At 43.7% G+C, this 10,356-nt stretch overlaps 1 long non-coding RNA gene across 1 annotated transcript; it reads right to left on the bottom strand.

Moving 5' to 3' along the window:
• Positions 1 to 5,662: 5,662 nt before the first annotated feature.
• On the bottom strand, positions 5,663 to 6,374 carry LOC119472056. Its single transcript, XR_005201165.1, has 2 exons — positions 6,296 to 6,374; positions 5,663 to 5,964 (listed from the first exon to the last, which is right to left on the bottom strand). It is a non-coding gene; the product is annotated as an uncharacterized LOC119472056 (long non-coding RNA).
• Positions 6,375 to 10,356: the final 3,982 nt, after the last annotated feature.

Genomic DNA, 10,356 nt, shown 5'->3' with positions numbered 1-10,356 from the left:
TAAGTAATTGATGAAATACTTACCCAGCATACCATAGTGAATTACTATTGCTGTGTACAAAAAGCAAATAAATTTGAGAGGCAGGTTAGTTTCTTCTGGCTTATCTAAGGTGGATATACAATGACTTTGAGGTTTTGGAAATCATTGAAACATAGCTCTTGGATCCTGTGGCAAAGACAAGGGAATAATTCTGAAACCTGGCCACAGTATTGAAGCTGTGTAAGGAGGGAAGTGAGGACATGATGAGGGTGAAGGAGAATTTAAAAGGTGGTAGGGTTAACAGAATGTGGTCCCAGGGAAGTTGAGTACCAGAGGCCCTGCATTTTCTATCTGACCTAAAGGTTCCCCGGAATGGAGACAGGAAGTCCACGTTTCTTAATGCCTCACAGTCAGACTCCTACTTTACACAGACCCACGTTACTGGGGAAAGGTTCACATGTGGCCAACACACCCTCCACCAGATAAATTCATAAAAAGGAATTAAAACCTTATTCTATTATTTCAAACATAAGGGTTTCTCCATCAGCTATGCCTTTTTTTTTTGAAATTACCGAATAATCACAATGATAGCTTCACATGTATGGAGGACCCTCAATGTGTCAGAATTCTTGTTAAGTCAAAAGGAAGAATTCTTCTTGCAAGCTGCATGTGGGCAGTGATTCTTACCTGTTTTGTTCAGGGTCCAAGCACGTGGGCTTAGCACATAGAAGGCTCTTAAACATTTGTTAAATGAATGAATGAACCTCAACTTTTCTCACCTTCAGTGAAAAGCATTGCAAGGTGATTGAGTAGAAAATGAGGAAGCCTCAGTCCCTGACATTCCTTGAGAAAGGGGTTGAGGAGATGTTGAGGGGTGGGGAGAGGAGGCTTTTCCATGTACTCTGCAACACTGCTGTAGAGAGAGCCAAACACATGAAATGCACCACACCCCTAGGTGAGAGCCCATTTCAGAGACCATAGCCCCAAAAGTGCAGACGTCTCCTATGTTCCCTCTCCTTGGACAGGTCCCACTAGTCTGTCCAGCCTTACCTTTATAAAGAAATTTGCAGCTTGAAAATCACAGTAATATACTGTTAATCAGTCCCCAGAACTCTCAGTCCCCTCTTTTTTGCCCATCCCAAGCCCAAACTGTCAAGCTAACTCTCTTTCTGCCCTGTCTTCCAGGAAGCTTCCCCAACTGCCACTACCACTGTCCTGTCCAATTTCACTGAATTTTATTATTTTCAATAGACATATGTTTTAAATGTCTCTCTAAAAGCAACATATAAGATTTTTATAAGATTACTAACTTAGTAAGATTTCACCCATCTGAATCAATCTCCAAATCATAGAAAAACGTCATTGAACTCATAACTGTGTTTAAATCCGGGGTTTGGAAAAAAGGTGCACCACGTGGAAATCATGGTGAAGATCCATTTCACACAAAATGCACGCACAGGCATGGTTCAGTATCACGGTGCAGTGTGTGCGTGTCGGGTGTCTCACCAGCCCCACCTGGGCTCTGTAAAAGTGGGTTGAGGGAACTGAGTCCTCCCATCCTTTCACAGCCCCCGCAGGCCCTGGGTGAATGCTGGTCTAGTGAATTCACAGCTCCCTGGGGGAACTCCCAGCTGCAGGGCAGGGCGGCAGGGTGGAGAGAGCGACCCGCGGAGAGGCCTCGACCCCCACCTTAGCGAAGCCTCAGACCAGGGAGCTGCACCTCTGCACCTCGGTGCGCCCCGCCTGGTGCCCTGAGCCCGCGTGGGCCCGGGTTTGCGGGCGAAGGCGGCTCAGCTCCCTGGGGTGCTCTCGCTGGTGGCACCCTCCGAGCCGGGCGCGCGGTGCACCCACGGCCCGCAGCCCAGCGCCGCGTGGCCATCCAGAGGGATTTGTCAGAGCGCCCTATATAGCTGCAGACAGCTGCCATCTGTTATGTTTAGTAACACCACCACGCCGCTCCCCCTTCCTTGAGAATAAACCCGTCTTGGTCGTTAAGCCAGGAGGATATTTTTTAACGACTCCTACTCCTCGCAGGCAGGCTTCGCCCATAAGGCCATGTCTGAGTCTTGAGCGCCAAATTCTGCCTCCTCACTATGGCCTGGGCCCTGTCTGAGCTGGATGGCCCGTCCACTGTGGATTTGGGCCCCGGGCAGGAGCTTACAGGAAAAGGCGGAGAGAGCGCCTCCCTTCATGGGTGCAGTGAGGAGAAAAATCCGTGGTGTGTGCACCATTTTAATGCATCGCATTTCAGTTCTGCAAATTCGAAGTGTAAATTGGGCTAGAATATGATTGTGAATCAGACCAGACGTCATGATTAATTTATCACCGTGCTCCAGATACATCAGCTAAAATAATATGAATTTAAAGTAATGGTTCCTCCCGCCTTTGTGTTTGCTGGTCAACTCTAAAGAATAGATCACTAGAGAAATAAAGGAACTTAAGAGTCCACTCTATTCTTGTATTAGCAGAGCATGAACATAATTAAACATTCTCAATAAGGTTTCTTCTACCGTTTGAAATTAAATTTGCCCACTCACATTTTGTATTCATCTGTGTAACACTCTCACTGATGCACCCTGAGCTGCTGATAAACATTGAGATGGAGATTAGCTTTTTCATATTTCAGGCAACGTTTACGATGCCTCAAGTTCTGGTTCCAAAACCTGCTGATTATCAGAATTGTCTAGGACCTTGCCACTAAAAGTGTGGTCCATGAAGTAGCGGCACTGTATCACTTTAGAGATCATTAGGAATGCAGAAATCTCAGGTCTTGCTCAGACTTATTGATGGGAATCTAAATTTTTAGATTTTTTTTGTAAATTATTAACAGGACCTGCCATCCCCACACCACCTCCCCCATTAAAGTTTGAGAAGAACTGATCTAGTTTTTTTAAAAAGCCACAGATACCCTTGCTCAGACATCTATATATGTTTAGTAAGCAACCCAGCTGAGTAGTCAAGTTTGGAGGTCACTGGTTTTTGAGGCTCAAGGTTCAGATGACTTTCATGCTCATGACATGAGCTAAATTTATTAAATCAGTTAAACTCCCTCTGTAAGTTTGGTACAGGTGAGTTTATCTGTTTACTCATCCGTGAATTACAGATTCAAGAAAGCTTATTAATTATTTAGTTAAATAATGGCAAATTTAGACCTCCTATTAGGAAAGCTCAATACTAGGAAGGAGGATTTTCTCCTTATGTAACTGGCCCATTCACTCCCAGGCTGAGTGTAGGCATGAGAAAATCTTTTGCTTGGCCATCAAAGCCAACCCCCACCCCTTCAAATGTTCTGACTGTATTTATAACAGTACCTTTCATTCAGAAGGATACAAATGTCCTTTGTGCTGATGTTCAGTGCTGTTGAGGGCTGTACTGGAGGACTGTGTCTAGTTCTGGACTTCACAATAAAAGAGGGATGTGGAGACCTTGGCAAAGGTTCAGAAGATAGTTGTAAAGGTTATTTTTTAAATTCAGAGTGAATCTTCACATTGTGTGGCATTATCTATAAAATGGACATGAAATGAACCTTGACTATAGTTTGAGATTTTTATTTTAAGAGAAAAACTATTGTAATAAGTGGATGAAGAGGAAAGAATGTCTCTGGAGCACAAGTTTTCACCTTGTGCATTACAATGACCTGGAGAAATTTTAAAAATCGCGATGTCAGTTAAGTAGTGTGTGTAGGTTGGGGGTTCTTTGTGGGTGGGACCTGGGCATCAACATTTTTTTCAAGCTCCCCAGGTGATTCCAGGGCACAGCTCGTGAGCAGTGCTTCTGCAACTTTAATGTCATTGGTACCACCTGGGAAGTTTGTTAAAATGCAGATTGTGGCCAGTACAGTGGCTCACAGTATAATCCTAGCATTTTGGGAGGCCGAGGAAAGCAGATCATCTGAGGTCAGGAGTTTGAGACCCGGCTGGCCAACATGGCAAAACCCCGTCTCTTCTAAAAATACAAAAAGTAGCTGGGCATGGTGGCACATGCCTGTAATCCCAGCTATTCAGGAGGCTGAGACAGTGGAATTATTTGGAGGGAGGAGGCAGAGGTTGCAGCGAGCTGAGATTGTGCTACTGCACTCCAGCCTGAGTGACAGAGCTTCTGCAATTTTAAGAAGCATCTAAGTGAAGTCAAAGTTCTGGTTTATGGACCAGGCTTTGAGTAGCAAAGGCTAGAGAAGTTTGAAAGTAAACTAAACTCTCTTCCAGGAAGAATCTATGATCTTATTTTCAGGCCATCACAAAGTCTCCTATGGCTTTATGACACTTGTCAACATGCAAAAGAGAGAACTCCAACCACCACACAGGCCAATGAAATGAAAACCAGGCCAGGTGGGGATGCAGTGGCTCATGCCTGTAATCTCGGCATTTTAGGAGGCCAAGGTAGGAGGATACTTGAGGACAGGCATTCAAGACCAGCCTAGGGATCATAGCAAGACCTCATGTCTTTAAAAAAATGTTTAAATTATCCAGGTGTGGTGGGGTGCACCTGTATTCCCAGCTACTTGGGAGGCTGAGACAGGAGGATCACTTGAGCCCAGCAGTTTGAGACTGCAGCTGCAGTGAGCTTTGCATCACTGTATTGCAGGCTAGGTGACAGAATGAGATAAGAAAGAAAAGAAACGAAGAAAAATAAAAAGCAAGCCAGAGTGAGGAACGTTGCTTTGGAAGAAAACAATTGACAAGGAACAGTATCTTCTTGAATTGGAAAGTATTTATAGAACTTAAAAGCCAGAAATTTATCTGCACAACATTACGATCCCTATTCTCACAATTCCACTTCTTCAACATGGCTTTAGTAGTAAACTGAGTTATCATATGTGTGATGGGGCAGATGATCAAGTTCAGCAGCAGCTGAGGTGCTAGCACTGTTATATCTATGCTAGTAACATTTGGTCTAAAGTTGAGCCATCTCAGAACCTAGAGGTTTCTCTGAATTCTGAGTATAGTGAGAACTAGCCACTTTGTCAAGAGATTCCATTCAACTGTCAACATGATGGGACAAGTTGGTAAAGCAAAATTTAAAAATGCTTAAACTTGAAAATGTTCACAGTAATATTTATAGTTAGCCTAAATGAAAAAGCTTTACGTGTACTATCTCATTTAATCCTTGCAATAACCTTATAGACAATTACTATTATTATCTCTATTTTACAAATAATACAACAGAGTTCAGAGAAGGCAAGACACTTACCCAAGTCTAGTTTGAAACTAGATTGAACTAGAAACTAGTGTTTCTAGAAACACTTTCTAGAAACTAGAAAGTGGCAGAGCCAGGATTGGAAGGCACTGGTTTGATTCCAGAATCCCCACGTTAAGCTCAACAGTGTAATAAAAAAGCTAGTTTGCCACTGGAGATTTTCTGTGGATATTCCTGCTGCTATTAGCAGTGTGTTGATGTTTTCCTTAGTATTTGGTCTAAATATTTTTCAAAAGCAGTCTTTTAATTTTTTAATTAGCTTGGTTACCCAGAGATAAAGCTCTTTAAAGGTCAGATGTTAACTTAATCCTCTTTGGGTTATCATTGAAAAAGATCAGCCGAATTGACCTTGACAAAACTGCCTCCGAGGCATGGGGACAGACAGTCTTTTTGATATCAGTGAACATAGTTAACTGCTGTTATGGTAAGGGGCATTTTCTTTGTCTTTGATAGCAGGCAGATTTGTTTTTCTTGACAAGACCCCTAGTAAAAAGGCTTAATATCCATTTTTAATGTGAATCAAATCGAGCCCTGTTGACACTAGATCCTCAGCCCCAGGGAACACCAGGCTGGCTACTGAGGGCTGCATTAGGCCGATTCAATGGCCAAGAGCGTGACAGGAGCCAAACTGCACGGCCAACAAGGGCGGGCTCATCACTTGCTCATCCGCCAGCCTCCACCGCAGAGCCAACCCAACGAAAAAGACAGCCAGGCTGGCGGTTCACATGCCCTTCTGTGAGGACAGCCAGGATTTCCAAGGCAGCAACCTAAACCTCAACTGCAGTTTGCCTGAGAACAGAAATGTGTCAGCTTTGAGTCAACACTGTTAACAAATAACTTTATACATAACAAACATAAAAAGGCACTGCTGTCCCAGGCCTGTGCTTAGATAAACGACAGAGGTGTGCAGAACCAGCCCCAGGGGAAGTGCTGAGGCGAAGGACACTTGATGATTGTTGTCTGTGCCTGCCGCCTCCGGTCCAAAGGGATAGGGTGAAAACAGTCATGACTCCGCCCCTCAGCCTGCTCTCATTGGCTGGGTTTATACGTGACTACAGCAGGGCCAATCAGAGCCCTTCCCTAGAATTTTTAAAACGGAAGTGAACGGAATCTGTCTTACCAGTGGCAAGGGTGGAGGGATTGAGGCTTGGGAGCTGTCAGCAGGTATTTTCCCTCCTAGGTGGAAGAAGCTGATCTGGCCAGTGCTACAGAAAGGAAGGACAGGGAGAGAGTACAGAGATGCCCAGCTCCAGTTGTTTCTGAAGCCCAGCCGCATTCCTGACCAGCCATAATTTAGTTGTTCAGCCTTAGATACTCCAAACTAATATATTCCCCCTTTACCTAACCTAATGTGAGTTAAATTTCTATTACTTGTAACCAAAAAAGTCATACAGAGGAAGTGGGTATCCTCTGTTTGGTATCCTCTCCTCTAAAGTGGACAAGTAGTACTTACTTACAGGGGACACTTTTCTCCCATTTTAAAAACTGACCCATAATGGCTCCTTCCCCTAGGATCTGGGCGCTGGCTTTCTGTCATGTGGCTTTAAGAAAAAGCAAATAATTAAGAAAAATTTTATTTGGGGAAAATCTGCTTTTTTTCATAACAGTGGAAAAAGAAATGCTTTTCAACTCAATAAGTCTGAGACTGAGTTGGTCTTCTAGCTGTTGCTTGAACGTCGTCAGTGTTGATCCTAGAGGTATAGGAATGGAAAGAGTGGGCATTTATTGAATGTTTGTCATATGCCTGATAATGTGTGAGGCACAGTTTCTGAAACACTGATTTTCATTAATCCTCACAATCACAGCTGGATAAGAATTGCTAATCTGTTTTGCAGATGTAGTTGAGAAATACTATTATTTTAACTATTTTCTGATTCTTTTATTTGTATCCTTTCTGCTACCATTCAAACACCCATGGAGACTTTCTGCACGCCCTTTCTTTAGGGCACCACTAATATGCCTAGAAGAAAGAAGAAAATTCTTGGTGTTTGAGTCCAACAGTAGACTTGAAAAATCTATAGCAGGTTAAGCTGATTTTCATAGGCAGGAGCTTTTTTTTTAATTCTGAAAGCTTGTTTCTAAATACCAAGGGCAAAGAGAACCTGGATCCCAACTTTATACTATTAATATAAACCAGGGGTCAGCAAACTGCAATCTTTGAAGGTAAAGTTTTTCTGTAATTAAGTTTTACCGAAGCACAGCCATATCCATTTATTACCTATAGTTGCTTTTGCACTTAGTACAGTGGGCTGAGTAGTTGCAGCAGAGACCATATGGCCTGCAAAGCCTAAAATATTTGCTGTTTGGAACCTTTCAGCGTTTGTGACATCTGTATAAGGATGAAGAACACAAGAAGAAAAGAGAGATGTTTTGTCTCCCTAAAGGAAATAAACATTTGACATGCAGCAGATAGGGAGAAATGTAAGAATGGGCGACTAGAGCTCAAAGCTTTCTGGGCCCTAGAGAATGGGTGCAGAGACCACCATACTAGTTAAATCCAAGAGACGGAGTGGGAAATAGAAGTTTGAAGGGAATTAGAGAGTGGGGTAACTTTAGCTTGGAGGTAACCAGCTAGAAGGGTCTGAGGGGAACTTCAACGCAGAGTAGTCTGCAGGAGTATCCAGAAGCTTTTTTTGTTCCCTGCAAAGTGTTAGAGGTGACTAAAAGGGCAAGCAGACTGAATGGAGTCTCTTAGTTATATGACATGTCAATGCCATCAACAAATAGGCTAGAAGATACATGTCAGAGACCCCAGCTAGTCCAAGGACATCAGCAAGGATGGCACCAACATCCAAATGCCTACAAGAACAGAGGATGTCACATGTCCCAGAAACTATACCCTAAATGCCAGGGAAATTCTTAGAGCCCCTATTTTACCCTCAGAACTTAGATTACCCTAGAGAGAAGGAAATAGATGACAGGATTATTCACTAAGTGGTTTCCAAAAAGTGTTGATTGAGCTGCTTGGAGGGTTTATATCTACCTTACTGTTAACTGTGTCTTTTAAATATCCCTAGAAGTTCTCCTCCAATGAAGTGTCATCAGCATTAAGACAATAATACTGGTGTCTGAGACAGCACTGTCCGGTAGAACTTTCAGCTATAATAGAAATGTTCTGTATTGGCCTGTTCTTGATTACTCTAAAGAAACACCTGAGACTGGGTGATTTGTAAAGAAAAGAGGTTTAATTGGCTCATGATTCTGCAGGCTGTACAATAAGCATAGTGGCTTCTGCTTCTGGGAGGCCTTGGGAAACTTACAATCATGGCAGAAAGCAAAGGGGAAGCACGCACATCTTACATGGCTGGAGAAGTGGAGGGGGTGCTGCTATACACTTTTAAATGATCAAATCTCATGAGAACTCACTATCAGAAGAACAGTACCAAGGGGGAAATCTGCCCCCCATAATCCAATCACCTCCCACCAGGCCCCACTTCCAACACCGGGGATTCCAATTAAACATGAGATTTGAGCAGGGACACAGATCCAAACGATATCATTCCACCCCGGCAAATCTCATGTTATTCTCACATTGCAAAATACAATCATCCCTTCCCAACCGTCCCCCAAAGTCTTAACTGATTCTAGCATTAACTAAAATGTCTCAACTCCGAAGTCCCACCTAAGACAAGGCTAGTCCCTCCTGCCTATGAGCCTGTAAAACAAAAAACAAGTTAGTTACTTCAAAAATACCATGGAGTATAGGTATTGGGTAAATACTCCAATTCAAAAAGGGTGAAATTGGCCAAAACAAAGGGGCTACAGTCCCCATGCAAGTATGAAACCCAGCAAAGCAGTCATTAAACATTAAAGCTCCAAAATAATCTCCTTTGACTCCATGTCCCACATCCAGGACACACTGGTACAAGGGTTTAGCTCCCAAAGCTTTGGCTCTGCCCCTGTGGCTTTGCAGGGTTCAGCCCCCATGGCTGCTCTCACAGGCTGGTGTTGAGTGTCAGTGGCTTTTCCAGGGTGAGGATGCAAGCTGTTAGTAGCTCTGTCATTCAGGGGTCTGGAGGAGGATGGCTGTCTTCTCAAAGCTCCACTAAGTAGTGCCCTCAGTGGAGACACTGTGTGGGGGCACAAACCCCACATTTCCCCTCTATACTTTCCTTGTAGAGGTTCTCCATGAGGACTCCACCCCTGCAGCAGGCTTCTGTCTGTACATTGAAGCTTTCCCATACATCTTCTGAAATTTAGGTGGAGTCTCTCAAGCCTCAACTCTTGAATTCTGTGCACCTACAGGCTTAACACCATGTGGAAGCCACCAAGGCTTCTGGCTTGCACCCTCTGAAGCAGTGGCCTGAGCTGTACCTGGGCCCCTTTTAGCAATGGCTAGAGCTGGAGTGGCCAGGTCAAGAAGCAGTGTCTTGAGGCTATGCAGAGCAGCAGGGTCCTGGTTAAAGCCAGGGCTTGTTCTTTGAAATGCCTTCAAGGCCTTTCCCCAATAGTCTTGGCTATTATCACTTGGATCCTCATTACTTATGCAAATTTCTGCAGCCTGCTTGAATTCCTCCCCTGAAAATGGGCTTTTCTTTTCTATTGCATGGCTTGGCTGCAAATTTTGTAAACCGTTAGGCTCTGTTTCATCTTTAAATATAAGTTCCAGTTTCAGGTCATTTGTTTGCTCATATATATGACAGCATAGGCTGTTAAAAGCAGCAAGGCTACATCTTGAATGCTTTGCTGCTCAGAAATTTATTTGGCCAGACACCGTAAATCATGACTCCCAAGTCCAAAGTTCCACAGATCCCTAGGGCAGGGCACAGTGCCTTCAAATTCTTTGCTAATGCGTAACAAAAGTGATCCTTACTCTAGTTCACAATAAGTTTTTCATCTCCAACTGAGACCTCCTTCGCCTGGGCTTCATTGTCCCTATCACTACCAGCATTTTGGGCATCACAATTCAACAAGTCTCTAGGAATTTCCAAACTTTTCCTCATCTTCCTATCTTCTTCTGAGCCCTCCGCACTCTTCCAACCTTCTACACACTCCCCCAGTTCCAAAATCCCTCCTGCATTTTCAGGTATCTTTATAACAGTAATCCACTCTCAGTACCAATTTTCTGTATTAGTCTGTTCTTGCATCATGATAAATACCTGAGACTGGGTAATTGATAAAGAAAAGAGGGTTGGCCGGGCACGGTGGCTCATGCCTGTAATCCCAGCACTTTGGGAGGCC

This window comes from Cebus imitator, unplaced genomic scaffold (genome assembly GCF_001604975.1).
Source record: "Cebus imitator isolate Cc_AM_T3 unplaced genomic scaffold, Cebus_imitator-1.0 Scaffold83, whole genome shotgun sequence".
Classification (NCBI taxonomy): Eukaryota; Metazoa; Chordata; class Mammalia; order Primates; family Cebidae; genus Cebus; species Cebus imitator.
This window is presented reverse-complemented; position numbering and strand designations above follow the sequence as displayed.